The sequence below is a fragment of the Mustela lutreola genome, chromosome 17 (genome assembly GCF_030435805.1).
Source record: "Mustela lutreola isolate mMusLut2 chromosome 17, mMusLut2.pri, whole genome shotgun sequence".
In the NCBI taxonomy this organism is placed as follows: Eukaryota; Metazoa; Chordata; class Mammalia; order Carnivora; family Mustelidae; genus Mustela; species Mustela lutreola.
The window spans coordinates 12,389,094-12,416,907 of NC_081306.1; the positions used below are offsets into that span (position 1 = coordinate 12,389,094).

The 27,814-nt window shown below is 43.5% G+C and overlaps 1 protein-coding gene across 6 annotated transcripts in view; it reads right to left on the minus strand.

Moving 5' to 3' along the window:
* MRTFB (myocardin related transcription factor B) overlaps positions 1-27,814 on the minus strand; it is a 261,518-nt gene that overhangs the window by 138,136 nt on the left and 95,568 nt on the right. The window lies entirely within an intron of this gene.

A 27,814-nucleotide genomic window follows, 5' to 3' on the forward strand; every position in this document is an offset into this window, starting at 1 on the left:
GCTGTGATGAGTAATGCTGTTATGAACCTCATGTTCAAGTTTTGTGTGAACATGTCTTTAATTCTCCTGGGTACATACATAGGAGTGGAATTACCATATAGTACCTGTACGCCTAACTATCTGAAGAGCAATACACAACTGTCCACAGGGATACACGGCATGCATCATTTTACATCCTCCACTCCAGCAAAATAGAAGGGTTCTAATTTTTCCAAATCCTTTTCTTTGTGGGGGGGTTAATCATAGCTATTTCAGTGGAGATGAAGTGGCACCTCATTGTTGTTTTGACCTGCATTTATCTAATGACTAATAATGTTGAGCACCTTTTCATGTGCTTATTGGCTATTTATGTATCTTCTCTGGAAAAAATGCCCATTTAAAAGTTGGGTCATTGGTCTTTTTTGTGTTAGTTGGAAAAGTTCTTTCACGATGTGTGTTTGCGAGGAGCTGTCACACAGTGCTGGTGAGAATGTAAAATGATACAGCTACTTTGGAAAGCACTTTGGCATTTTCTTAAAGTGCTAAATGTAATTTTACCCTGTGATCCAGCATTTCCACTCCTAGGTGTCTATCCAAGAGAAATGAAAATGCATATCCAGGGGCACCTGGGTGGCTCAGTGGGTTAAGCCTCTGCCTTCGGCTCAGGTCATGATCCCAGGGTCCTGGGATCGAGCCCCACATCGGGCTCTCTGCTTGGCAGGGAGCCTGCTTCCTCCTCTCTCTCTGCCTGCCTCTCTGCCAACTTGTGATCTCTCTGTCAAATAAATAAATAAATCCTTAAAAAAACAAAAAAGAAAGAAAATGCATATCCACACAAAGACTTACAAGCAAATATTCATAGCAGCATTATTCCTAATAGTCCCAAACTATAAACAATTTAAACGACCATCAATTAGTTAATAAAATTAGCACAAAGTGGTATATCCTAATGGAATATTATTTAACAACAAAAAGGAAAGAAATACTGACACATGGAAGAAACTAAAATACAGGGGCGCCTGGGTGGCTCAGTGGGTTAAGCCACTGCCTTCGGTTCAGGTCATGATCTCAGGGTCCTGGGATCAAGCCCCACATTGGGCTTTCTGCTCAGCCGGTAGCCTGCTTCCCTTCCTCTCTCTCTGCCCGCCTCTCTGCCTACTTGTGATCTCTCACTGTCAAATAAATAAATAAAATATTTTAAAAAATAATAATAAAAAAAAAGGAAACTAAAATACATTACGCCCAGTGAAAGAAGCCAGACACCAAAGACCTCGAATCGTATGATTCCATTTACATGAGATTTCCAAAAAAAGCAAAGCAGAAAGCCTTCATGGCTGAAAACAGTGGTCTTCTGAGGCCGGGGTGGAAACCGAGATTACATGTACATGGGATGGCCACTAGGTTTCTTGTTCGTGTGATGAAAATGTTGTAAGAGTAGATTGTAGCAAAGGCTGCCTACCTCAGTAAATTTACTAAAAAAATCACTGAACTTTACACTTTTAAATAAGTAAAACTTCGGGTATATAAATGGCACCTCAGTAAGGTTGCTTTAAAAAAAATATGATCTGTATGTGCACTTGTATAGTAGCATCACTTAGAGCCGCCCCAAACTGGAAACAACTCACATGACCTTTGGTCTGAGCAGAATAAAAAGCTGGTGCATCGCTACAACAGATTGCCCCTGAGCAGTAGCGGGACGGAGCTCCTGGCATCTGCAGCAATATACCCGAGTCTCAAATGCAGTCCTCTGTGTGAGAGAAAGCTGCCCCCAAAGGGCTTCGAGAACTGGAAAGCCACTTCTGTGAGAAAGCCAGAGCTCTAGATAGAGAGAAGACATCAGGGGCTGCCCCGAGTGGGACTGATAACAAGGGAAGCCAAGGGGAAGTCTGGGGGTGAGAGAACTGTTCTACATCTTGATTGTGGTTGTGGTTTATTTGTCAAAAATCAGAAATGTATGTCAAAAGCAGTGATTGTTACCATGCACTGATAAAAAATAAAGTCAGAGCAATGACATGGCAAAAGACGATTTCTCGCAGTTTGATTTTTCAGAGCAAACACTAGAAAAAACTCCAGTCACGACCCCGGGAGACGGGTTGAATTCACAGTTGTGTATTTACGGTATTAAATACACGGGACATCCACACAGTAAGCACCACACAGTATTCAGAAAGAACGAGGAAGCTCTCCAGGGACACTGACAGGGACAGAGATCTGATTTGCTAAGTGAGACAGTAAATGAGAGAAAGAGAAAAAGCATATATTCATTTTGCTACAGTGGAACTCTGGGTGCAGACACAAGAAAGCGGTGGAGTGGCTGTCACCTGTGTGAGCGAGCGCACTGGTGTGATGGTGTGCCTGCTGCCTGTGGGGAGAGTAGATTTCCTACTGTTTTACTATCATCTTTGAACAGGCGGGTGTAGTACTTATGTTTTAAAAAGACAAATCTAAACCAAAGAACCTTTTTGAATACTGTCTCATCCTCCAGCACAATATAGACTTCCTCTCACCTTTGTGTCATCTACAATGTCTTTCTATATTCGACTTAGCCAAGGGTTAAAATACTGAACTGAACAGAGCTAAAGCAATCCTTGCGATAAACTAATAAAAATCTCTCTCAAATTGGTGTTAATCATTCCTGTGCAGTTGTAAACCACAGGAGCTACAAGGGGCATGACTTTGGGCAAGTCACTTCACCTCCCTAAGCCTCTTTGTAAGATGGGTATAAATGGTGTCTCCCAAGCTTGCGGGTGCAAATTAAAGGAGACAATACATGTTAAGTGCTCGGAAGTATATTGGGCTCGGAAGTATATTCAGCTCAGCGCTGAGAAGGCATTCAGTAACTCCTCACTGGCTTCCTCTTTAGCTATGGTAACATCCTGGCTGGAGTATCCACCTGCCATTGTATTCAGCCCGTATTACTCAAGACCTCCGGTGGTGAAGGCTTTCTTCTGTTTGTTGGGCTGCCTGGGTTCAAATTCCAGCTCTGAAATTGTCTAGTTGGTGGGTAAGAACTTTCAAAGCCACAGATCTTTGGTTAGAGATGGAAGTGACGAAGGCTGGTAGTTCGTAGAATTAAAAGAACTGAAGACAGAGGAGAGGTCACAGCAGAGCTGTGAACACACCGCGTAGAGTCAATCAACGTTAGCAACCAGGACCGTCATTTTGTCTACCATAGGCCTGGGCCCCTAGTATATGCAACGACATAGAGCATCGCACTTATTATCTAAATTTTGCAAAAACTTCACAATAGGCTTTATTTCTAGCTTGTCTTGACTTTCTGATTAGACTTCAAACTCAAAAAAAAAAAAAAAGTTATTCGTACCAACTGTTCAGACACACAAAAATACCATGATGAATAAATGATAATGGGTTATAAAATCTCCCTAACACAGGCTAGCTCTAAAAGTAACAGAAGTTGAAATCAATATTTATATACTGTGCTGTCTTCTCCAACATTTGGGATTTAACAGGCTTTGGATTTCCAGATAGCTGGCAATACGACATGGGAAAGAAAAAAAAAATGAGCTCATTTTTAAAGGAAGGTGCTGGGGTGCCTGGGTGGCTCAGTTGGTTAAGAGTCTGCCTTCCAGGGGCGCCTGGGTGGCTCAGTGGGTTAAGCCGCTGCCTTCGGCTCAGGTCATGATCTCAGGGTCCTGGGATCAAATCCTGCATCGGGCTCTCTGCTCAGCAGGGAGCCTGCTTCCTCCTCTCTCTCTGCCTGCCTCTGCCTACTTGTGATCTCTGTCAAATAAAAAAAAAAAAAGAGTCTGCCTTCGGCTCAGGTCATGATCCCAGGGGTTCCGGGCTCAAACCCCACGTTGGGTTCCCTGCTCAGCGGGGAGCCTGCTTCTCCCTCTCCCTCTGCCTGCTGCTCCCCCTACTTGTGCTCTCTCTCTCTCTGTGACAAATAAATAAAAAAATCTTTAATAAAAAATAAAGAAAGAAAGAAAAGGTAATATTCTGGGGCACCTGGATGGCAGAGTTGGTTAAGCGTCTGACTTGATTTTGGCTCAGGTCATGATCTCAGGGTGGTGAGGATGGGCTCACACTGGGCGTGGAGTGGAGCCTCTTAAGATGCTCTCTCTTCCTTTTTCCCTCCACACCCCTCCAATGTCTCTAATAATAAATAAATAAATAAATAAAAGAAAGAAAGGGCATTGTTCTTATAGTCACTTCTGAAATCTAGGTACCCAAATTAATCTCAATGGATTATAAGATTCCCGAAGTTGTTTGTTTTTTTAAGTACAATCAGTAAAAGCTCTCCATGTACTTTTTATTCTTTATAACATTTACCTCTTTGGTTTTTTCTTAAAGGAGCCAGAGAAGTTCAGGATTTTTGAATTTAGTCCTTGAAGTAATCATCAGGGTTACAAGGTCCGTACTGGAAATGACTAACTACTGAAGGGGAAGGCAGCTCAGGTTGCTGTGTTCCACAAGCCCTTTGTTTTTCAAGCAACATTACTTTAATTATTTCCTATAAATACATCATTGTCCTTAAGAAAAATATTTTTCAGATAAAGATGAAAAAAATCTTTAATCATCACTTGGAACATGGACCTTGGAAGATCACTTGGAAATGACCTCAGCTTATTATAAACCTTCTAAGACAGATTTAGTGCATAAAGCCCACTTGCCAAATAAAAGCAACTATTACATGGAATTTCATTAAACAAGTTATTTTTAAAAGAGTCAAGAGTTTTTAATCAGATCTGTGGCAACAGAATATTTTTACAAAATTCTGGGAGATATGGTTTTAAAAAAGAAGAAAAAAAGACCTGCCCACTGGACAGAGCTGAGTAGTCAGCCACAGCAGGCTCCCACTCACCCTCACCCATCTCTGGGGCCACCTTCAACTCTTCTCAGGTTTCAAACCTTTGGCTGGCATGACCATTCTTTGCCAGACCAAGATTTCCGTTAAACTGTGGGTAGGAATTGTGATTTCCTTTTGAATCCAGAAAAGACTGAGTCCCAAGTATTTACCTGCAATGAAATTCCAACCAGGAAGCAGTGCTCCCCTGTACCCCACCGGGAGGGGCTGGACAGAGGGTGAGCCCTGTGCTGCCGTTACCTACACAGCCTTGACAAGACGGCTCCAGAAAGGTACAGGCAGCTGCACCGTGCCGGCCTGAGATAGACAGCAGTGGGCAGACACTCACGTTCATGCAACATTCCAGTCTCCGTCTTCTCAGCACACTGCACTATTAAAGGCTGTAAACCTTAATGTGGTCCTTGAGGCAAGTGGTTGGGGTGTGACGTGGGGCCGTGAGTCTTTGAAGTGCTCAGGAAACTCCAACAGGTACCAAAGCACAAAACAAAAGACAGACTTCATGGTTTTGAACAACCCAACCCTGTGCATGACAGCAAAGTACGCGAAGAACATACAGGAAAAAAATATAACAGGAAAATGTTATAGTTAGATTAATGCTATAGTAGTTAAAAAAATACTCAAAGACAGAAACTGAGAAGAACCTATTGCCCACCAGTACATGACCTGAACTGAAAGGGTAAATATCCATTTTATATATAGATATAGATATAGATATAGATATAGATAGCAAACCTGCCTACTGAACAGAGAAGATCATGTATACATACAACGCACACACGGACTGAGCAACAGAACTGGGGCAGAGGCAGAGCAGCGGGTAGGCCGGCAGGCAAGAGCAGGCCGGGAGACTGGACAAGGCAAACTAAAGAGGAAGACCGAGGTGGACAGAGGTGGGGCAGGAGGCAAAGAAGAGTGGAAACGGGCAGGCAGACACGGACCAACAGACACGCAGGGACTGACGGCCAGTATACACTTCCACGGGTGAGTGCTCACTGTCCCTGACTACAGCCGCCAGCCACATGTGTCTGTTTAGATTTCAATGAATTTAAATTAAATGAGACAAAAAATGCAGGTCTGCAATCAAACTAGTCACATTTCAAGTGCCCCACGGCCACGTGGGGCTAATGGCTACTGCACTGGCGGACAGATGACAACGCCCGCGTCACGGCACGAGGGTCTAGTGGGTGGTGCTGTTCTAGACTCCTTGGGATTGTGTGAAGTTTACACAATGAGCATGCTGTCCTTGTGTAGTCTGCAAAGAGAATAAAGCCATTTCCAATTAGAAAAACAGAAATACAGAGGTTTTGGGTCCTCCTGCCCCATGCTGCATCTCTTTTAACAGTTCTTTCTCAAACAGCACAGAAGCACCAGAGGGTTCACGAGGGCCTAATGATCTATGTACTGCCAATTTTCTAAGTTATTTGGTTCCTACTAAGTCAGTTAACTATTCAACAAGACTTCAAATACCAGCAAAATAAGAAGACAACGACAAATATTTGGAGCGTTGTGACATCACTCTTGTTCTCTAAAATTTAAAGAAAAGGTCATGTTACTCATTCTTCATAAAGTAAGTACAGTTGCTAGAAACCCCTTGGAGTTTAGACAAACATTTTAGATGGAAGCTTTTCTTCAAAAGAATAATAGCACTTAAAAATAGCATTCATTTTTTTCTGATTCAATTCAGTACAAAGTAGAGAAGAAAATAAAGTAAGCCTGAGGTTAAAAAAGGGGGCCACATTAACTGTAAAAGAAAGTGGCAATGCTAAGAACCTATTTTCAAAGGAAAGCGGTAACACCAAAGCAATGAATGTTCGTAATAACCAGTTTCTAAAGGCTTTCTCATGTAAGAGATGTCTGAAGCATCTGGTGAGGTTTTAAGAGAATAACACTTTAAAGAAAAGCTAACAGAAAGGTCTCCAGAAAAAACAGAAGGGATATGTACAAGTTTGCGGGGAATGTACAAATGGTAATATTTTGAGACCCTTAGATCGCTCTGAAATAACCACTGAAGGCTGCTCAAACATAGTCCCTCTGGCTAACCCCAGTAGCATCCAGTGACCCACTGGGTCCCATGGTTAGATCTAATCTGTGCCCTCAAAGTTCTCCTTAAAACCCTGCCCAGTATCACATCCACCAACTTGTCCAATGCAAATACCCACTACTCTACTGCCAGAACCTACGTTCCAATCACAACCATCTGGTCGAAGTTCCTACCGTGGAGCTTTGCATAATATATCAATTTCCAGTAATTAAGCCAGTATAAAAGTGACACAAGAATGTACGCTAGACCAGTGGAGCAGAACTGCAGATTGAGCAATCTAATACACGACAAAGTGGCATTACAAATTAGTGGGGGAAAAGATGGACTATGCAATCAGAGATGCTGGCTCATACCGCCAGTTTATTCACATGGAAAATGATTCCCTATCTCATACCACACACACAAATAAATGCCATGTGGATTAGACTCATGCTAAAGAGCAGAACAAACTTTTAGAAGAAAATATGGTAGGATCTCTTTATGACCCCAAAGTACTCTGAGTACGGCAGGATTTATTAAACATGATGCAAAGAGCACCAACCGTAAATGAACAGACCAATAAATATGACTTGACGAAAATGTAAACTTGCACACAACAAAGCACACCATAAAAGATAAGCCACTGGGAGAACATATTTGAAATGCAAAATATCAACAAAAGATAAGTAGCCAGAACATATAAAGAACTGAAGATATAGAGGGCAGTGGCGGTAAGCAATCTGACAGAAAAAACATCCAGAAGAGAAACAAGTCACAAAGGAGGAAAGTGAAATAGTCAAATAAACAAGGAAATGATGTTCAAACACACTAGAAATGAAGAAAACGTACCACTTCAAATTAGCAAAAAAACTGAAAATCTGATAATACCAAGGCCTGGCAAGGGTATGGGACAACAGGAACTCTCCGACATCGCTCTAAGGAGCTGCACTTGCTACAACTGGAAAATGACCTGGCAACAACCAGTGAAGTCAAGGATGCACATACCCTGTGTGCCAGCCGTTCCACCTCTAGGTGCTCTCAAGAAGCTGTTAGATAAGCACCAGAAAATACGTACTACGTGTTCACAGCAACATTGTCCAACGGCAAAGCATGGAAATTACCAAACTCCCGCTGACAGCACATGAACAAACTATTATAATCCTAAAATGCCACATAACAAAAAAGGGTAATAGTCATGACCAATAGGAATTATTGCTACATACATCACTATGGAAATATCCCCTACATACCATGAAACGAACAAGCAAGTCACTGTAATATACAAGAATGTACCAAACTGCCCAAAGTTCAAGACCCACAAACTAAATACAGTGTGCATAAATACAAAGGCATGTAGCATGAGTAGAAAGCCATGGAAGGGAGTCACACACCCTCACTTCGGGAGGATGGTGAACAGCATCTGGCACTGGCACGTCCGCAGCGGGCATCGGCTCTACACGCACTGTTTCACTTTATAGCATTTTAGGCTTTCCATGTAAAGCAAAGGTAGCAAAATATTATGATATGACTAAGCTGTACAGAGGTTGTATCATTCTCCATATTCCTCCATATCCATAGGTTATTTCAAAGCGTAATTTGTATTTTCAAGAAAGAGAGAAAGCGGCAGAGGGACACCTACTGAAGGGGTTGTCTCCTCACATCATGCCTGGGGCTATGGGCAGCTTTTCGGTTTTCTTTTCTTGCCTTCTTTATTTTCTACTTCTTTTCTCCCAGAAAGTCAACCCAGATACTTTTAGTCCAATTTCTTCTCCCATCTCACTGCCCAAACCAACACGGTACTTTTTTGCTCTTGGAGGGCCTACTATGTGCATCCTCACATTTATATAAATTGTATATTAAATGCCTCCAAGGTGCCTGTTCCCTGGAGTTCCACAGTTCCACAGTTCTCCAGTGCCAGGAGCTGCAGAAACACACACTGCCCTTCCCTTCACAGAGTTTAGCCGCAAGGAACAGAAACATGAGGCAAGCAAGGAAAAAGCTATGCAATTAAAATTGTGAGGAATACTATGATGGAGAGAGTAAGTGCTCCGGGAATATATAACAGAAAGGCCCCACATAGCGTCGACTGGGTGGGAGGGATAGGAATATGCCAGGAAGGGAAGGGTGGAAGGGCCTTCGGGACAGAGAGACAAACCAACCCGGTGTCTTTTGCATGACGCTGGAGCACCTGAAGGGCGGGGATTGCCTCTGATTCCTATCTGGTTATCTCATTCCTTCTGATTATCTATCTCGCCATTCTGTGCCCATTTCTTCCTGGGCGCTCTAACAAACGCTTCCTGGTGGATTCTAAGGCGGCCTCTCAGCAATCAGGAGATTCTGTGCCAGTAGCTCTAAGGCAGGAAAGCAGTCCTTGGGGAATGGCCCAGTAGGTAAAAGGAGGAACAGGCGGAACAGAGCCTGAGCCCACTGTCTGTCGTAGCTCAATCAGCAGAAAGCACTTGCATACGCTCCACATTATGAGAGAGCGGAGCCTTTCCTTCAACTATCCATCCATCCGTTGACCCATCTCCTTCCTCGGGCAGCACCATCATTCTCCCCTGCTCACCAGTTTACTTCAATACTTTTAAGGGCACCAATGTGTGCCAAGCTAGGGCTATGAAGACCCATGGAAGCAAGGCCTCTGCCACGAAGAGCTTTCCTTCTAGACCACAGATCACAATTAAGAATGACTATGTCCCCCAGGGACCATGTGACAATGGCTAGAGACACTGTGGGTTGTCACAATGCAGCAGAGGGCAGGGGGTATGCTACTGGCATCTGTGGATACGGTCCAAGGATGTTCCTTACAGTGACAGTCCCCCACAACAAAGAATTAATTATCTGGCCCCAAACGTCAATAATGCCAAGGCAGAGAAACCTGGTATAGATGACTTAGAACCATGTCTAGTGGGCAAATGGCAGAGGTCAAAAGCCAGAGGCCAAGCAGGTCAAATGTCAGAGCCCTATGAGAGAGTTACATACCAGGTCACATCAACAGCGTCCACAGTGCAAAACTGAGAAACCTGCTCTAGAGAACCAGCAATGTAATTATAGCAGGATGCACGAGGAGTATAAAATGTCATCCAAATACAAAATGCAGCATCGCCTCTAGAACCAGGAAAGAAAAGGTTTCCTCGGAAGTGACCTCTAATTCAAAACCTGAAAATCAGACAAGTTAGAAAGAAATGTGAGGATGAAGGCTGGGTAAAGCGGTTATCCCAGACACGAGGGACAGCTAGTGGGCAGGTGGAACTATGGAACAGAAGAAATACGTCTGTACAATGGAAAGCGGGAGCAGCTGCTGAAGCCCTGGAGGGGTAGACAGGCCCAGATCATAATGGCCTTGAGCGATGGGCAAGAAATGCTGATGTTATCTTTAGGACAGTAAGAAGCCACCGAAATGACTGACACAGAGGAGTGATATAAACAAAGCTTGATTTAGGACAATCTACTGCTAAGTAACTGAGTGGGAAGGGGCTGCCACAACCCAGACGTCAGTCATGGCTTGACCTAACGCTGATTCTGATGGAGGGAAAGCATTCAAGAGATGCTTGGGTATTAAGTACTACACTAAGATGTGTATCTATGCCAGTTCTCTGCCTACTAATTTCAAAGCCCCACAATTCCCAAACCTTGACGTTTTAAAATTCATCTCTGGCCCAACCTGACCAGAACCATGTGGCAGCCAGATCAGACGCAGACTCCGTTGAGGCTATTCATAGCACGCTCACCCTACTGAATGGGAGTATTTCAAGGCAGGAGTCCTAATGTTTAATTACAGGGTAGTGCCCCAGACCTCACTGGGTAGCACAGTAATTTTTTAAAATTCAAAAAAGTCCTGGGCCGCCTGGGTGGCTCAGTTGGTTAAGCATCTGACTCTTGATTTTGGCTCCGATCACGATCTCAGGCCATGAGACTGAGCCCCGCACTGGGCTCCACCCTGGGCGTGGCGCCTCCTTGGGATTCTCTCTCTCCACAGCTCCCCACCCCCAAACACTTCTCTAAAAAACCCCCAAAACCAAACCAACCAACCAAACAAACAAACAAACAAACAAAACCCAGAATAAAAAACTTCCCTAAAATTAGAATAAGCAGGCGGGCTCCAGAATTTACAGTAAGGGGTTGTGGAGTTACACAAAGTGCTAAATAAACTTTGATCAAACTCCAGGGAACTGGGCAAAGTAGGTTATGTGTTCAGAGTATTTTCCTAAGTCACTATCCTTACTAACAAAGTATGAAACTTCCAAATAGCACATATATCCCTACTACGTGATTCATTTTATGTAACTTTGCCTTAAAAACCTAGACATTTGGCACATGATCCTAGCAGACACAGCAGCAGGATTTGGGGAAAGAACTGAGATTATTTCACTGAAATTTTATCTATCTACTTTATCATTCTTCCTCCCCAGAGGGCCACACAGAACAAAGAGTAGGTACAGTCAGTAACAAGCACCAGATCCTCATCTGAGTAGATCATTCCAAATACAGCCAGTTAGGAGTTGAAAGAGTCTGAGGGTCATCCTCCCCATCACCATGAGCACAGCCATAAACATACCGGTGACCTGACGCTTTCTCGGCAGAAGCCACCTGGCCCCTCTGCACCCGTGTCAAGTGGTCACTGGGCACAGCTGCAGAGACAGGGAGGAAGGACCTGGGCCCCACTCCCATTCATCCCTTCACTCCTAAACACATATCTGTCAGGGATTTCTGTGTCCTGGGCACTGTTTCTTCTAGGTGCTGAGGACATAAACAGAGACTGATGTGGTCCTTCTGAGGTCATGGACCCTACAAGGGCACAAGGACATAAAACGTGTCATTACAATAAGGTGTAAGAAGTGAGGAAGGGAAAGCCTAATGATGACAGAGTGCAGCAGAAGGACGGAATGAAGCAGGAAGGGAAGAATCTAGAAAGATCTGAGAAAGCGATGATGAGAAATTTGGATCCGAAGGTACTAGAAAGAAAGGAAGCAATGGAACTGAAGCAAACCAGACAGCAGGAGAAAATAAGGGTTGAGAGCTAAGGGCGGGAAGTATAAGGCAGTGAAGCTCAGAGCCAGCAGAAACATGGTGGAAGCAGCCTCAAGGGTAGGCTGCAAAGGGGCTATCATCTAACCCATCCTCCTGGAAATGGGGCTACACTTTCTGACGCCCTGGAAGGCACTTCGTGCCTAAAAAAATAAATAAATGTGGGAAGTGGGTTTAAAATACTTAAACACTTGTTTTATGCTTATTTGTTTTGGGCCAGGAGAAAACAACTCTTCTAATGTACTAAAGTACACCTAAAATGCACTTCAAATGGACAAAACAAATAGTTGTGCACTGAAACATTTAGAACACTTACAGTGAGTCTCAATCATAAATTAGGTCATCATCAGCCTGCTGCCAACTTTGTAAAGCACTACGGTCTGGCAGGGTACTTCAGAATAATAAATTTACCAGAAACATAATTAAGACATTCAGATGTCAATTGAGAAGACTTTGGCACATTAAAGTTTCCAACCACAAATATACCAGAGCAAATCATACTCTATATTCTGAACCTATGACAGTCTGAAAAGCAAATGCTAGAATTCCACCCCAGCGATCCCAAGGACTCGCCATTCATAGCCACTACTTTTACTGACAGACTCTTGTTATCTCATGCCAGAGTAACAGACTTTTTAGTTCTGTGTAATGCTTTTTATCCTAAAATAATTCAAGAGACCTACTCAACTAAAAGAGCTCGTATTTAACTTAGTGCACTCTGGAGACTGCAGTGGGGGAATGAAGCCTGATGTCAGGGGAGGCACACCTACCTCCCAACTACTACTTAGTTTCTCTGTGGATATGTTTTTCCTTCCCCCACCACCCCCCACCCTCGCAAACTGTCTCCTCCTCACTGTCTGTTAGAATCATGTACTGACCCCTCCTGGATTCCTCCGTGACTGGGCCTGATGTGTAGTTTTTCTGTCTGATCTCCTGCCATCATGCAAGAGGAGCTGGACTTCTCTCGAACCATCCAGCTCCCAGAAATTCAGCTTCCTCCACAATGGGAAACCTAAGATCCTCTCCACCCCCCACAACAATCCCGCCCCAGGCCCACCCCAGAATTCGGCGACCACACCCACCGCCTCCTTCTTGCAGCCGCCTCTATCTGCTTGTTCAGCCCGCCTTCCCTCCCTCCAACCACCCATCAATTCTACATTCAACTCATATGCACTGAATAGTCACTAAACACCTGCCTTTTGCCCAGTTCTGTACTAGACACAGGGTCTGAAGCAGTCTGAAAATATGATGGCACAATAACCCGGAAGTGTCTGTCCTTCTGGAATTTACAAATCAGTAGAACAGACGGCCGATGAGCTGTTGAGTGCTGTGGGGATGAACAGAAATGCAGGGAATGGGAAGGTTAGTGCTTGAATTCAAACACGGCAGCGAGGAAAGCCTTGAGAAGGAAACACCTGAGTAACCCTAACCCTGAAGGAGGTAAGGGATCAAGCTAGAAAGAGGAATTAGAGTACAAGAGGGATACAAAAATCGGACTTCTGGGGCGCCTGGGTGGCTCAGTGGGTTAGAGCCTCTGTCTTCAGCTCAGGTCATGATCCCAGGGTCCTGGGATCGAGCCCCACATCGGGCTCTCTGCTCGGCAGGGAGCCTGCTTCCCCCTCTCTCTCTGCCTCTCTGCCTACTTGCGATCTCTCTCTGTGTCAAATAAATAAAATCTTAAAAAAAAAAAAAAATCGAACTTCTGCTCTCAACTGGTCTCTCTGGCTGTCGCACTCAGAACAGACAGGAGTGAGAGCAGAACCAGGTAAATCTGGCCCTGGCGCGTGGCCTCCTGTGCAGCCCCATCGGGCGGCGGTTTTCCCTCCCGCAGCTGTCATACTCCAGGACTCGGAGGTGGGGTAAGTATCATCAGCTCATCATCACTCTTCTTTCCAGACGCTCCCTCCCCCACCACCCTGAAGGCCCCTGGCTTTGAATGTCCTATCACCAGACTATCCTCACCACTGGGCTGTTATCCAACACCCCTCACCCCCAAGACCACCTGCCAAACCAAGAATACTCCATCATCACAATTTCTTTTACCCACCCTCTGACCACCACCTCCTAAATTTCCAGTTCCCCTTCTTCCAAAGTCTGGATCCACCAGTCCATTCACCCTCCTGGGGTCTCCACGCCACTGTCCTACTGCCTTTTTACTGTTCCTCGTTCCTCGCTATGGCCTCCTCCCTCTTCTACTTAGTGCTCAGTCCCTTCAACTCCATTGTTCCTTTGTGCCTGCTTGGCAGACCGCGGAAGCCGACGAAATCCCACGCCATGCCTACTGCACACCTGCCCCGCCACAGGGAAGAGCCGATGGGGTGGAGGATGTCCAAAGTCAGCGGAGGCGCGCTCCTGAGTAGGAGAGGGGATGGCATCCAGGGCAGAGGCAATGCCCCACATGGGACCCGCAGTCGGGTCCCTGTGCAGTTAGGAGGGAGCACTTGGCAGAAGCAGCTTTAGGACGTCCTCTTCTGGTTGTTTCTATGTTCTGAGTGATGGTCAGCAAGGCCATGGAGGAGTGCGGTGGGAAAAGTGGTTGGAGGAAAAGAGAGCAGCTGTTGGGAGGGCGGGTCGGGGCGGCTTGCGCCGGCACCCTCCTCTTCCAGGCTACCCAGCCCTCACTCGCCTCTGACCAGCCTGGAACTAGGCAGGGGCGGTGGGGGGGGCTGACCACTTCACCAGTACCAGTGACTGGCTGGGCTGACTCTACCCTAGGATCTTCTCGGAGCCCAGCTCCAACTGCCACGTCTCCAGATGGTGGGTTCAAGTTTCTAGTAGGTCTCAGGGCGACACGGTAAACACGACATAACCCTACTCGAAGGGGCATTAAAGTGACTTTGAAATTACAGGGCAAACCACTGACCCTTATCGTTCCTTCTGCCCCTCCTATTCCGACTCAGTGAAAGCAGTTAAGATGCTGTTTGCCCCCTCAGGGACGGAAATCTTCGGCCCCGTGTATGATTTCCTGGCAAACACTGCAGTGGTATTTGGTATTCTTCATACTGTCAGCTCACAGAACTCTGCTGATAACAGAAAGGAGTCTATAACATTTCTAGCAAGGCTTCTACATTTTTCTCCCAGACAACATTCGTTAGTAAAATAGGAGTTTCGAGGTAATTTCCCAAGGGAACTTTGGGCCTCCACGGAAGTTAATATGACTAGAGTGGCCAGCGTTTTATGGAAAACAAGCACGATGATTTACACTAAATAAATATGGACAACTTAATTCTCTCATTTCCTCGGTCAGTGTCAAAAAGGACTTCAAGGAGCCACCACGGACTTCAGCAAGGTATCCATGCTAAGACAGATATTTAGAGTGGGCTGTCCTGAACTATCTGAGCTTACTAAGAGATGCCTGAATGAAGTCAACACATAAAGTCGAATACTTTTATAACAAAATAATTCAGTATTAGCTTTTTTTTCCTCCTCTTGCTATTTTGACGGGCTGAAACAATTTTTTTTACAAAAGAAAAAGAACTATAAAATATGTCAAATCCTTCCTTGGAGAATACTGACAAGTCTGCATTTTCAAGGACAAATTTCCAAATACTGGTGCTCACAATGATAACAGTAATGCGAATAAAATGTACACGGTTCAGGTGCTGAGCTTGACCCCTCAGTGTACATTTTCTTCTATCTTTACTTCCTCATACTATTTATTTTAAAATGTATTTTTTTCCCTTACTACATGCTTTGAGCACCTCAAAAGCTTATACTGACCATATCTGTTTGCTTAGCAGCTTCAAGATTCTCCTTTGTGACTAAGCGGCAGGTGCTGCTCAGTTTATTTTCACACACGTAAACTAAGCCCTTGAACTTGGGGTGAGGAAAAGCGTTCGGCTTAAAGTTTGGAAAGGAAGGAACTACACAACAGCTTCCTTTAGAACAGCCTGCCTTTTCAGCTTCCTGCATGAAAATAATATTGTATTTGTATAGGAATTGCTAAGAAACAATGAAGAAATTATATTTTAGCCTTTAGAGAGTAAAGCTTCAAACCCCCTAAAGAGCAAACAACTTTCTCCAATAGTTTGGATATTTAAATCAACCAAAGGACAGAAGAGACTAAGAAGATAAAATAGGAATGGGGCACAAATTTAAAGTGGATTATACAAGTTTCAGATTACTATAAGGAGCTCATGTTTTCTTTCACTAAATGACAGGCATTAAGACATTCACTTTTAAAAATCCCAAATATCAAGCTACTGCATTTAGTAGAGATGATGAGGGAAGAGTTTTCTTTGTTGCTGTAGTTGCTGCTACTATTGTTGTGAAACTGGTTTGATTAAAACACGTAACCACACACACACGTACACACACACACACACACACACACACCCCGAATTCATTATTAAACACAGCTTTTCAGACTCTAACTGAACCAGAGACAGGCGAACATTCTCTTTAAAAGTAAAATGAAAATGCATCAGAATCTCGACTCCCAGGGGAGAGAGAAGCCCCCTCCCCACTGCCCTGGGGGGGCAGGCTTTAACTGCCCCCTTCTAGACTTGTACAAAGCAGCCACAATCCCCAGTAGTCTGCTCCCATGGCCATCTCGCACGCACAGATTTCAGTAGCTAACATGAGCCCAGCCAGAAAGAAGATGAAGTTGCTCATCGGCTCTGGGTTCTCTGCGTGCATCATTCAGTACGCTACGACCATGCATTTAGATATTTTGTTATCCAGGGTTGTTAAATGAACTGAAGCTTAGAATGAAATTCAAGCGCTTGTTCTCACTGTATTCTCTCCCGAGCACTAACACTTCATCTTACGCAAGCCGTCAGGATTCGAGCTGTGTTAGAGAATTCCATACACCTGGACCGTTCAGGAAAGAGTGGGACAGATGTGCGAAACTGTAGACGCTACCAAGCTTCCTGGATGTCATTTAGCCTGCCCTCATGCCACCCCTTCATAGCGCCCAGCATCAGGCCCAGCAGCTGTTCCCAAGTCAGAGAAGTGTCCGGCCCTGGTCTGGGAGACGGAGGCCAGGTGGAGAGCAGCCCAGGTCACCGTCAGCTCCAGCCCTGGCAGAGCCACAGTCCACTGTGACGGCTTGAACTGCATCAAGTAAAGAGGAGTGCCTGGAGGAGAGGTCGTGGCGGGAACAGAAGGCAGTGGTGGCCACTCCACTGTTTGGGATGAGAGCTCACGGCTGCCTGTGCCTGCCCGGCACCAGACACTTGGGAAAGAATAAAGACGAGGGTGTCTCTGGAGTCCCCGGTAAGCCCTACCGGAGCCTCTCCCGGATGCAGGTCGGGCCTTACTACCGCTGACCCCTCTGCACCCCTCTCCTGCAGCCGCCACCCACGTGCACTGCATTCCACTGCTTCTCTCTCTCTTGTCATCTGCCCTAAGATTCTCAGGTCACTCGGGTGAGGAAGCTCATCTTTTCATCTCTGTATTTTTCCCTGGCTTCCAGTGGATTCGTTGGCACAGGGAAGTCCTTTAGTATTTGTTCCTGAACTTTCTGTTGTTGGGAGACCAAAATGAAGTCTATCTTCTAGTATGTCCACCCCCGCAACTGGGCCAATCTCCTACCCTATGCCTACTGCTCATTCCTTATATCTGATCAAAACTACCATCAAGGAAGGATATAATAAATCCTTTCAATCGAAAAGGAAAATGATAGGTGTTGACGAACCTTAGTGACCCTGCACAGTGGTGAGATTGCAAGTGCCTAGATGTGAAGGGACGGGATTGTCTCAGCAGCCGCCCCAGAAGCCAGGCACGGGGCGAGTGCTTCCCTCTTATACCCAGCCAGTCCAGCAGGCGGACAAGTGTCCCGTGTGGTTTTTTCCCTGAGTCTTCGGCACGGTGGCCTCTGCCTAACTGCTGTCTCCATCCTGTTCCCTCTCTAGTACTGAGCACATGTAGTAATACTCACTGGGGCACCACCGACAAGATCTACAACCCAGCAAGCATGGGAATGTTCTACAAACGCAGTATCCTCACTGGCAGTCACCAAAGCATCCAAAATGACCGGAGAGCTGCAACGAACAATGATGAGACTGACGCTGTGAAAAAGCAATTCACATTTCCTCAGAGCTTATTCAACGACAGGCTTTGAGCTGTGCCCTTCACAGAGTCTCTCATGGAATCCTTGTGAGACCTGGACCTAAGACGACGGATAGTGGTTTAAAAAGAAATGCTTCTTTTTTTTTTTTTTTTTTAAAGAAATGCTTTAAAATAACTTTGCATCTCTTAGCCCAAACCCATGCAGTTTCCTCTGTGGGAACACCACCTCTGACCCACCTCCCTGCCTGTCAGAAGAATTCCACACTTCAGGAGAGTCACCCTGAGCACTCCCTAGCTCCTTCAGTAGCACTCCTGCTGCACCTTGCGACATTCTGTCGACAGCCCCACGCTACTCCCGGTGTCTGATGACGTCCCTCGTGCGAATCTGAGCTCCCAGAGGCTGAGAGCCTTGTCTTCTCATCTGTGTGCCCAGGTCTCTAGCACGGATCCGCCACTTACACTTAAAACAAGTGTGAGGTCAATATCAGTCCTTTTGGTAGTTGCAGGAGTAGCAGCATGAAGAGTTTTAGTTTTCAACACCTATCTTTCACTGCAGATATGTATCGAGAGCGACATCATAACTTTCAACTCAATAATTTAAATTTGTTTCCATAGCAACTAGGCAAAGTGCTTCTTATAATACTGGGAAAGGCGAGCTCTAACTTAGGGTTCAACCCACTGAAATACTTCACAATCATTTGCTTTTGTTCTTAGTATGAAGAGAAAGGATGACAGCATTTAACTCTCTGTAACTTCATCTCTGTCTAAGAACACTCTAACTTCACCATTAACATTAAATCAAAATTTCTTTTTTTCAAACATAACTAGACGATCATTTCCATTAATAAAGGGATAGCATCTTATTACTTGCAAATCTAAAAGATCCATAAAAAAGCAATATATCTCTCTCATCAGGCCACAGCTTTATTTCAGACTCTGACAGAGCAAAAGGTATAAATTGTAACATTCTATTTTTAAAGTAAACATCACTTTTTCCTGATAACTGACCTTTTATAAAAGAACTGTCATGGACAATTCTATGAGATTAGAGGAGAGACCTCCGTGGGCTAATTTAAAACACAGCCTAAATCAGGCAAGAGGGGTAGCATAAAACAACGTCTCGAGATCTCTGTCAGTTCAGCAATTTTAACTCAAAGGAAAGGAAAAGTGGATTCAACTTTTTTTTTTTTTAAGATTTATTTATTATTTATTTGACACAGAGAGAGAGCGAGAGCACAAGCAGGAGGAACAGCAGGCAAAGGGAGAGGGAGAAGCAGCTCCCCGCTGAGCAGAGAGCCCCATGTGGGACTTGATCCAGACTCTGGGATCATGACCTAAGCTGAAGGCAGATGCTTAACTGACTGAGCCACCCAGGCGCCCCTCAACTTCTCAATTTTAATTAGGCTGCTTGCTTTCTGAAGGTTTGCGGATTTCTATGATATTAAATGTCAATTTCTGGGCATTCGTTCACATTTTTTTTTTTGGTCTTTTTTAAATAGTTGGTTGGTTTCCTTCCTTCTACCCACTCCCTCCCCCCCTAATTACGAGACCTATAGAGAGCACTGGTGATACCCTGACAGCCCTAAGTTCTTATAAGGATAACAAAGGAGAAAAGCAAATATACCTCATGGACTGGCTAACGATACTAACTATACATTCAACCCTACTTTCTTCAGTGTGGTTCCCAAAGAAACACAAATGGGATCACACAGCCTACGTGGAAAAGCTGACTAGTGAACGGGGGGGAATTAAATCCTCGAGGAAAAGATCTCATCTGAAATTTGGTCTTTTGTTTTTTTTTTTTAAGATTTTATTTATTTATTTGACAGACAGAGATCACAAGTAGGCAGAGAGGCAGGCAGAGAGAGAAGGAAGCAGGCTTCCCACTGAGCAGAGAGCCCGATGCGGGGCTGGATCCCAGGACCCTGGGATCATGACCTGAGCTGAAGGCAGAGGCTTTAACCCACTGAGATACCGAGGCATCCCTGAAATTTAGTGTCTTTCAAAGCTTACAGTTTAAAAGCCTGTCTTTGTCAAATTTTATGACTGGAAATAACTGTGTATTAACAGAAACAATGCTCATTTCTTTGGTTTCTGATTCTCTACGATGAATGCAACACTCTGGTTTACAGGTGAAAGCTCAACAACTTAGATAACGAGGCCTTCCAACAACCTGAGACTTACGGAGACACTTAGAAGGCAAGATGTAGCTACATGAACATTCAAGAAATTCACTCTGCTGTCCCGTCAGGGGCAAAATATACAGACATCAGTCCACTTCGTGAGTTTCAGCCATCACGGTCTCTGCTACTTCTGAGCAGTAGCTGAGAAGCATGAATTTCAGGACCAAGTTAGGAGACCACGTCACGTGGCTTCCTGAAACTACCAGAAACTCCAAAAAATGGTGAAAAGAATGAGAATGTACCCTTTAGAGGCCGCTCCTACCTGAATACAAAGACAACGATCAGGCTTTGGGGCTAACCTTGGACTTAGGGCTCATCCCTCAATGCTCTCTACTCTACACCATGTCAAAGTTCATTTGCAGTCTGTCTTCTACTAGATTTTTTCCACTCTGGTTCAAGAGCACCCTCTGCAAAGACACAGTCATCCATTAACTAGGTAGATTACACATTCATACATATGTTATGTCACCCTGTGGTTTCACGATTGTTTCTTCCAGAAGCGAACCACAGTCTGTACGCCGGGGCATCCAGAAACCTGGCGGAGCTTCTCCCACAGGGAGGTGACGCACTGCTGACTGATGGCAGGCGGCCCCTAGCTCCATCGTCGTCATCTACAGCTCAGAACGGGGAGGCAGGGCCCCATCCGCCTCCTTAAAACTGCTACCTGTTGGGGCGCCTGGGTGGCTCAGTTGGTTGAGCAACTGCCTTCGGCTCAGGTCACGGTCCTGGAGTCCCGGGATCGAGTCCCGCATCAGGCTTCCAACTCCATGGGGAGTCTGCTTCTCTCTCTGACCTTCTCGCCTCTCATGCTCTCTCTCACTGTCTCTCTCTCAAATAAATAAATAAATAAATCTTAAAAAAAATGTTTAAAAAAAAAAAAAAAAAAAAAACTGCTACCTGTTCAGTTTCTGTCATTTCCACGTCAGCCCCACATTGACAGCAGTCCTGCTGGACTGGCTTCAAGAAGGACGTAAGAGGGGGTGACATTTGTCGCCACCAGGCCCATGTGCCTCACGGAAGCTCAGCTACCTCATGGTAAGACCCCGTCCAGACTGCGGCAGGGAAACTGGGACTCCAGAGAGTATCCCAGGGTGCCACCAAAGTCTGTGCACCTAATAAGCACTGAGGGAGATCACAAAGGCTGCTAATAACGCAAAGAAAAGCCCTCAGCTCCTTCTCCTAGCTCAAACGTTCCCTAAGTGAAAAGAGAGACTGAGAGACTGGAAGAGAGGAGAAGAAACACAAGGAGAGGCTGAAAAATGCAAAACACCTTAGTTAGATAAACAGTATATTCTTTTTTCTTTTTTTGGTGGGAGGGGGGCACCCACGCTGGGGTGGGAGGGGCCTAGGGAGGGAGGGAGAGAGAGACTCCCTAAACAGACTCCACACTCTATTTCATGACCCTGAGGTCACGACCTGAGCTGAAATCCAGAGTGGGATGCTTGACTGACTGAGCCACCCAGGTACCCTCTAAGCATTATATCCTTACTCTCTAAACATGACACATCACACTCAAGGATTCCTGTATGACATGATTTCCCTGAGCACCTTTTTAATCAGGAGTCGTGCTGGGGTACTGGGATACGGAGATGAATAAGACCCATTCCCTGACTTTAAGGTTTGTTAGGAAGACTAGCAAACACAAGAGTCACAACATAGCGTGGTGAAGAGTATTAGATGAGGGCGAGGTGTTATGGGGCGGCGGGGGGGGGGGGGGGGGGTGTGGTTCTTTAATGCAGCTGAGTAGGAGGACTGGCAAAGGAGCTAACTCTTAGAGTAAGACAGGGAAAGGAGAGGAAGGAGGGGGGCACTTCCAGGTGGAGGGAGCTGGTATGCAAATGATCTCTCTACTCCAAGACTTTTTATCACCCAGCAGTCTCCACCTCACTATTCTCCTTTAACCTGAAAGCTAAAGCCCCCAAAGAGAGGAAACTGCGCATACCAGAGTACGCATCAGGAGAGGGCAGATGCAAACATCCATGCGGTGGGGATGTTTTACAAACCTGGAAACTTTTAACGCAAGAAGCAGCATCAGTTGTCTTTCGCACATACTGTTTGCTGGACACCTGGTTACAAGTTTGAGACCAAATAAAGCTACAGAGCTAACAGGTTTTAAAGCCATTATAAATGCTTGAAAAATCAGTTGCATTTGTTTAATTAGGAAAACATATGATCCTAAAAGCAGATGACATGGATGAGGTTGGAGTCACTCTGGGAAATAAAAATTCTAAGTTAAGCAGATTCTCACGTGCCTGTGACCCTTTAATTATTTCCTTGAGTCCTTTTCTCAAGGAAATGGTTCCCCAGTCAAATAGTATTAAACATTCATTAAGTGATAAGTCACACATTTTCTCATTTAAACCACAGCCAGAGGAAAAGTATCTTCAGGCTAAGCTCCCAGTTACAGAGTATCAGGTAGGGAGGCAGCACTAGAATACAGATTTTCTGACTCAAAAGTCTGGGTTCTGGTCTGGGCACCGTTACAAACTAGACACTTAATCCCACATAATCTTAATCCCACTTAATCTTTCTCTCCTGTTTCTTCCCTACAGCTGACCACCAGCCACACCAGTGCCCCCCAGCGAATAGCAGTTCAAAATCCCTAAATACTGTACCTTGATTCAGACTGGAGATAAACTCAACCTTCTAATATGGACACTGAGAAGATACTACTACTACCTTGTGCTGGTTTCACTCCACTGATAAAATAATTACAGAATTAAGCCTTTTTAATGATAAAAAATTTTTTTAAAGTTTTAATGTATTAAGGAATAATTAGAGAAATACTGTTTACTGAGACTGGTTGCAGCAAGATATTGATGTAATTCTTTTTCACAACCCCCCCCCCCCCACATTCCGCCCCCAGATTTTCCTCCTATTCAGCCGTCATCCTGTCAGCAATGCCTGTCACTACAGTTACAGCTGTGGTTACCATGACCACTGCAAACAGTCTCAACAGAAACAAAAAGCAGGTTTGTCAATTAAATCCAAGGGAGCCTTCACTGGAGGCAGACGTACTCCTAGAATATTCTAACTCATTTTTCAGAATACAGCAACCGAGAAGGAGATCAGCAGCTAATCTAATACAACTTTAGGAACTAATACTTTGGATTTGGTGTCGCAAATTGATCCTAGATTTCAACAAAATAAGATCCCTCAGTCATCAAATTCTCCAAAGAGGCCCTCTTATCCCACTCCTAACAGGCTAAACTCTCTTCACACTCTTACTTGCTTCGGTCACAGCATTTATAACACCGTAAGATAACAGAGAAAAGGCTATCATCAGAGAAAAGGCTATCCGTATTAACTGTTGACTCCCTTAACCCCTCTGAGCCCTGGCTTCCTCATTTGCCTTGAGGAGGAAACAGTTTAAAGGAAGACCTTAATGGAACCATACCATATAAAATTAGAAAAATTAACAAAAGGAAAAATAACTAAAACTACACACAGAGAAAGTAAGCAGAAGAAAGGAAATAATGAAGATCAAAGAAGAAAATCAATGAAATAAAAAAAAAAGGAAAAAAAATGAAAGAAATAAAAAGTTGGTTCTTTGAGAGGGTAAGAAAAAAAGTCACTAAACTTCTAACTGGACTACTCGGGAAAAAAGAGAGAAGACACAAATGACCTGTATCAGAAACAAGAGAGGCGATTATTACCGTAGACTTGACAAATATAAAGAAGGTAACAAGGAACTATGATGAAAAACTTTATGGCAGTGAATTCAACAATGCAGATGAAATAGATGAATTCTTTGAAAGATTCGAAGTACCAAAACTGACTCAAAAAGAAATATCCTGAATAGCCATAAATATATTTTAAAAACTGAATTTGTAGTTTAAAATCTTCCCTCAAGGAAAAGTATGGATCCAGATGGCCTTATTGGGGAATTCTAACAAAAAATGAAGGAAAAAATAGTACCAATTCTACACAAATTCTTCCTGAAAACTGAACAGGAAGAAACACTTCCCGACTTATGCTATGAGGCCAGCATTAACCTGATACAAGACAGAGACATTGAAAGAAGCTATTCTGTCCCTCATGAACACACACTTAAAAATTGTTTTTTTTTTTTTAAGATTTTATTTATTTGACAAAGGGAGAGAGATCACAAGTAGGCAGAGAGGCAGGCAGAGAGAGAGGAGGGGAAGCAGGCACCCCGCTGAGCAGAGAGCCCAATGTGGGGCTTGATCCCAGGACCCTGGGATCATGACCTGAGCAGAAGGCAGAGGCTTAGCCCACTGAGCCACCTAGGCACCCCACACACTTAAAAATTCTAAACAAAATTTCTGCAAACCAAATTCGATAATACATAAGAAAGATAATACATCATGACACCAAGTGGGGTTTATCTCAAGAACACAAAGTTCATTTACCATTTGAACTAGGCTCAGTGTTATTTACCATATTAACAATCTAATAAATAAAAACAATATGATCATCCCAATAAATGCAGAAAAGTATCTAACAAAATCCAAAATCTATTCCTAATTTGAAGAAAAATCTTAGTAAACTAAGGACAGAAAAGAATTTCTTCAACCTGATGAAGGGACCCCAAAAAAATTAACAGTAACCTCACAATTAATGGTAAAAGACTGAATGATTGCTAAGACAAAGGATGTCCACTCTCACCTCTTCTATCCAATATTATACTAGAGGTTCTGATTAGTACAATAAGGCAAGAAAAAGAAATAACAGACATCCATGTTAGAAAAAAAGAAATAAAACTATTTAAATGTGATGGTGCTATTTATGTGGAAAAATCCAATGGACTTCACAAAAAAGCTACGAGAACTAGTGAGTTTAGCAAAGTTGTAGGATATAAGATTTATATACAAAACTGAATTGTATTTCTATCCTAGTAATGAGCAACTCTGTATTGAAATTTTTAAGGCTACCACTTAGTAATAATACCAAAAATATAAGAAATCCTTAAGGATAATCTGACAAAAGATGTGCAAACTCTGTACTTTATAATGCTGTTGAGAAAAATTAAAGACTTAAGTAGAGAGAAATAACATGTTCATGGGTTGGAAGACTCAGTACTGTTAAGAAGTCATTCTCTCCAGGTTGCATGGGTACCTCAGTGAGTTAAACGGCTGCCTACGGCTCAGGTCACAATCTCAGGGTCCTGGAATGAGCCCCACATGGGGCTCCCTGTTCAGTTGGGAGACTACTTCTCCCTCTGTTGCTTCCCCTGCTTGTGCCTTCCTGCTCGTGCCCTCTCTCAAATAAATGAATAAAGTCTTTTCAAAAGAAAAAATAAAGAAGTAATTCTCTTCAAATTGATAATACCAATTCAATATAATCCCAAACAAAATCTCAGCAGACTATTCTGTAAAAATTGATAAGCTGATTCTAAACTTCATGGGATATGCAAAAAGCTTGGAATAGCCAAAACAACTTTGAAAAAAAGAACAAATTTACAGGACTAACACTACCAAATTTCAAAACTTATTATAAAGCTACGATAATTAAGAGACTATGGTACTAGCATAAAGGTAAGTAAGTATCACTGGAACAGAGGGTCCCAGATTGATCCACATATATGGATGACTGATTTTGGCAAAGGTAACTCAGTAGACAGAGACATCCATATGCAAAAAGCATGAACTCTCTGATCCACACCTTGTGACACACGCACAAATTAAGTCAAAATGGGTCATATACCTCAATGTAAAACCTAAAACTAAAACACCTGTAAGAAAACATTGGAAATAATCTCCACGACCTAGGATTAGGTAAAGATTTCTTAAATATGGTAACTAAAAGCATAACCCATAAAAGAACAAATTGATAAACTGAACTTTACCAACATTAAAAACATCTGCTCTTTGAAAGACACTGTTAAGAGAAGTAAGAGACAAGTCAGACTGATAGAAAGTATTTACAGATCATGTATCAGAAAAAGAATCTGTACCTAGGATATATAAAGAACTCTTGAAACTCAGTAATAAGAAAATAAACAATCCAATAAATGAGTAAAAGGCTTGACATTTCACAGAAAAATGGCAAACGAGCACATGAAAATATGCCAATTAAAAGCACAATAAGAAATCACAACGTGCTTACTAGAATGGCTAAAATTGAAAAGACTGCCCAGACCAACTATTGACAGAGATGTGGAGCAACTGGAACTCTCATGCATTGTTGGTAGGGAACGTAAAAGGATACAACAGGAAAAACAATTCGGCAATTTTTAAAAAGTTAAACATACACCGCACATAGGATCCAGCCATCCCACTCCTAGGTATTTGCCTAAGGGGAAAGAAAGCACATGTCCATACAAAGACCTGTATATGAACGTTCAGAGAAGTTTTATTTGTAATAGTCGGAAACTGGACATACCCAAATGGCCATCAATAACGACGAGATATATAAATTGCAGCATATCTATACCTCTCAGCAGTAAAAAAGGAATTAATTATTAATACATTCAACAATATAAATGAATCTCAACATGATTATGCTAAGTGAAAAGAAACACAGTAAAAAAAAGTACATACTAGGGACGCCTGGGTGGCTCAGCTGGTTAAGCAGCTGCCTTCGGCTCAGGTCATGATCCCAGCGTCCTGGGATTCAGTCCCACATCGGGCTCCTTGCTCTGCAGGGAGCCTGCTTCTCTCTCTGACTCTGCCTGCCACTCTGTCTGCTTGTGCTCGCGCTCGCTCTACCTCTCTCTCTCTGACAAATAAATAAAATAAAAATAAAATCTTTTAAAAAAAAAGTACATACTATTAAAAATTCACTTCTGTGAAACCCTACAAGAGGCAGACTAATCTATAGTGTCAGAAAGCAGATCGGTGGCTGTGTGCAGAAGGGGGCAAAAGGGTGAGAGGGCAGGGTTCCAAAGGGTACAAAAAGTGGATATTTCCATTATCTTTACTGTGGCGATGGTTTCAAAGATGTCTGTATGTGTCAGAACTCACGATATTCTACAGTTCAAATCTGTGCCATTTATTGTGGATCAATTAGGCCTCAATAAAGCTGGGAAAAAAGTAACTGCCTAAACTTTATAATATCCATTTTAAATTGTCCCTTTTTTCACTACATGCTAAAAATCTTTTATTGTAGCAAAGCAAATGATGTAACTGCTTCAAATACACCTTTCCCTTTGACCTTTCCTCTACATAAACGGCACTGTAAAAGTAAATTACTATTGGATGGAAAAGTGAACAAACTGGTCTCCCAGGATTGCACAGCGGTCTGTTCTCTGGCTCCAGATGAAGCCTAAATGTTTCGCTCAACTACCAGTCCTGAATGCTGGTCACTTAATACTGAAACTATTATGACCACGAGCCACCCTAGAACAATTCATTAATTCAATAAACATTTACTGTGCATGTACTCTGTCTGGCACTGTTTTAAGTATTAGATTTCATGCAGAATGATCACCAAAATACAAAGCCATTCTGCATCTAGTCTGGGAATAATCTGTAAGTTTTTAGTCATTGCGCTTAAATAACACAACTAAAGAACATCAGGGGAAACAGGCAGATCCTTCTAACACCAAGTCAAGATAATAAACGCTACTGACAAGATGATTAAAGAATTATACACTGTCAGTTTAGAATTCCAGAATGAAGGTATCTCTGGAAACCTAAGTGAATTCAGGACAAGTACTCAAAAAGTACTCCATACATAGCTGCAAGAGCAGAGCCTGTCAGCTACAAGAGGTCCCGCCAGCTTGGAAATATAAAAAGATGTGAAAAACTCAGGCAGACCGAGAAAGACAAAAACCGAATAACGTCACTTATATGTGCAATC